The following is a 3,559-nucleotide window of genomic DNA, read 5'->3' on the forward strand; positions in this document are numbered from 1 at the left end:
GATGGAGATGGGGTGAGTGGGTAGAAGGTGGGGGTGGATGGATGGAAGCGGTGGATGGAGATGGGGTGAATGGGTACAAGGTGAGGGTGGACAGATGGAAGGGGTGGATGGAGATGGGGTGAGTGGGTAGAAGGTGGAGGTGGATGGATGAACGGGTGGATGGAGATGGGGTGAATGGGCATAAGGGCGGGTGGATGGATGGTAGAGGATGGAGATGGGGTGAGTGGGTCGAAGGTGGGGGTGGATGGATGGTAGAGGATGGAGATGGGGTGAATGAGTAGAAGGTGGGGGTGGATGGATGGAAGCGGTGGATGGAGATGGGGTGAATGGGTACAAGGTGGGAATGGATGGAGATGGGGTGAATGGGTACAAGGTGGGGGTGGATGGATGGAAGGGGATGGAGATGGGGTGAATCGGTACAAGGTGGTGATGGATGGATGGAAGGGGTGGATGGAGATGGGGAGAATGGGTAGAAGGTGGGGGTGGATGGATGGAAGGGGTGGATGGAGATGGGGTGAATGGGTAGATGGTGCGGGGGGATGGATGGAAGGGTTGGATGGAGATGGGGTGAATGGGTAGATGGTGGGGGTGGATCGAAGGGGTGGATGGAGATGGGGTGAATGGGTAGAAGGTGGGGTTGGATGGAAGGGGTGGATGGAGATGGGGGTGAATGGGTAGAAGGTGGGGTTGGATGGATGGAAGGGGTGGATGGAGATGGGGTGAGTGGGTAGAAGGTGCGGTTGGATGGATGGAAGGGGTGGATGGGTAGAAGGTGGGGGTGGATGGATGGAAGGGGTGGATGGAGATGGGGTGAATGGGTAGAAGGTGGGGGTGGATGGATGGAAGGGGATGGAGATGGGGTGAATGGGTAGAAGGTGGGGATGGATGGAGATGGTGTGAATGGGTAGAAGGTGGGGATGGATGGAGATGGGGTGAATGGGTAGAAGGTGGGGGTGGATGGATGGAAGGGGTGTATGGACAGGTGTCACGAAGTGTGGGGGGAGTCAGGGCCCTGCACCCCCAGTTCTGCGATTCACCGGGACTCTCAGCCAGCCGGTAAAACGGAAGGTTTATTAGACAGGAACACAGTCCCAAGCAGAGCTTGTAGGTACAATCGGGACCCCTCTATCATGTCCGAAGGTGGGGCAGGGAGCTTAGACCCCAGCTTTGGTGTTCCCTCCGTTTCCCCAGCCAGCCCGAAACTAAAACCTCTCGCACAGTCTCCTCCAGCCACCGCCCTTGGCTCCTCCCCCAGCCTTTGTCCAGTTTCCCGGGCAAAAGGTGTTACCTGGCACCAACCCCCTCCCGGGCTCAGAATACATGCTCAGGTATCGTTGCCCTGGTATCCCATCACCAATGCCGACAGTCTCAATAAAACTCCCACCCAACATCCCTAGGTCAATCCGCCCCATTCCCTACTGCGTGACAACATGCATGACTAATCCCGTCTGGACAAACTTTTTGGCCCGAGGGCCACATCTGGCTGTGGAAATGGTGTGGCAGGCCATGAATGCTCATGAAATTGGGGGTTGGGGTGTGGCGGGGGTGCGGGCTCCAGCTGGGGGTGCAAGCTCTGAGGTGGGGTTGGAGGTGCAGGAGGGTGCTCTGAGATGGGACCGTGGGGTTTGGAGGTGTGACGAAGTGGGACTGTTTTTAATGTTTCCTCTGAATACTGTGTGGGTGCCCCAGTTTCCCCTATGCATTTCTTAAGTCTCTAGGTGGTGGGATAAGGGGGTTGTAATTGTTGCAGAGCAAAGGGCCAGTGTGCATAAATGGCCGACACTGTCTCCTGGCAACTAATGGCTGGGGCCCTTCCCCCCGCAAGGTGACAGCTAAAGGTTTTGGAGAACAAAGATCAGGTGGCCTCCTGGCCCAGGAAAGGGGAAAGCCCAGAGGAGGAGGGGCTGGAGGGTGGGTCAGTTTGGGGCTGTCTGGGGACATGGAGTGAGGGCAGACATGGGTGTCTGGCTCGCTGGGCTCCAGGATGGACCCAGCTGAGGGGTCCTGTCCTCTGTACCTACGAGCTCTGTTTTAGACCATGTTCCTGTCATCTAATAAACCTCTGTTTTACTGGCTGGCTGAGAGTCACGTCTGACTGCGGAGTGGGGGTGCAGGACCCTCTGGCTTCCCCAGGACCCCGCCTGAGCAGACTCACTGTGGGAAGTGCCTGGAGGGACGTATGCTGAATGCTGCAAGGTCAGACCCAGGAAGGTGAAGCCGTGTGAGCTGCTTGCCCTGAAGACGGTCTGCTCCCAGGGAGAGGAGGCTCCCCCAGATCCTGACTGGCTTTGTGGGGAGCAGTTCCAGAGCATCGCCCGGGGACTCCGTGACAGGAGGGGATCAGAGCTGGGGCACACAGGAAGGGGATCAGGGGTGCAGGCTCCGGGCGGTGCTTACCTCAAGCAGCTCCCAGAAGCTGCAGCATGTCCCCTCTCCGGCTCCTATGCGGAGGCACAGCCAGGCACCTCTGCGCACTGCCGTGTCCTCAGGCCCCACCCCTGTACTCCCATTGGCTGCAGTTCCCAGCCAATGGGAGCTTGGGGGCAGTGCTTGGGGCAGGGGCCGCATGCAGCGCACAGCGCCCCCTGGCAGCTCCTACGTGTAGGAGATGGAGGGGGGACATGCCGCTGCTTCCAAGAGACGCATGGAGCAGAGAAAGCCCCCGACCCCGCTCCCCGGCTGGAGCTCCGGAACGGGGGGAGCTCGAGGGCCGAATTAAAACATCTGGGGGCCAGTTGCGGACCCCGGGCCGTAGTTTGCGCCCCCCCCCCCCCCACACACACACACTCTAAGCTCACAGGGGACCATGGGCCCGGCTCCTGTGATTGCCGGGCGGGCCCAGGTCTGACTCGCTCTCCCAGCAGCTGGGCTCCGGCAGGCTTTTCTGAGCCCTTGCTACGCTCTCCTCACCAGCACTGGTGCGGGGGACTCGCCATCCCCCCCCGGCAGCGGCCGATCACACTCCCGGCTCAGAGGTCGCGTCCCAGCTCAATGCTGCCGCTTAGCCATGGATCTCGAGAGATTCCTGGATCCCCAGGCCAGCGGGGCGCATGGGGCCCGTGTGACCCCCATCTATCGCCCAGGCCAGAGACCGCCCCCCATGACTCCTAGAGCGGAGCTGCTAGACAAACCTTGAACAGGGGCCAGGGATGGAGAATTCCCCACAACCCTCGGTAACTCCTCCCCGTGGCTAACGGCCCGGCCTATTACAGCCATGCCCCCTCTCGCTGCAGCTTCCAGCCCCACCCGAGTTCCCCCTTCGGCTGCAAGTGCAGAGTCCCTGACACTGCACAGCCCCGGCCCCCCGACCGTCTCGGCCCCCCGCGTCTGGCCCTGGGACGGTGCCTGGTCCCATTTAACCAGTGACTCGACCCCTCGGCTCCTGACTGGCCCAGCCCAGCCCAGATTCCCGACAGGGGCACCTCCCTGCTCAGATCATCCACAGCCCTGGGAAACGAGCCGGGGGCAGGCGAAGCCACTTGCCAGGCCCTGCCTGGGGCAGCTCTCCCCCTGCCCCAGTGCCCCCCCGGCCGGAAGGAGGGGCAGGTGGAGGCGTGAC

Source organism: Malaclemys terrapin, chromosome 1 (assembly GCF_027887155.1).
Source record: "Malaclemys terrapin pileata isolate rMalTer1 chromosome 1, rMalTer1.hap1, whole genome shotgun sequence".
Taxonomy (NCBI): domain Eukaryota; kingdom Metazoa; phylum Chordata; order Testudines; family Emydidae; genus Malaclemys; species Malaclemys terrapin.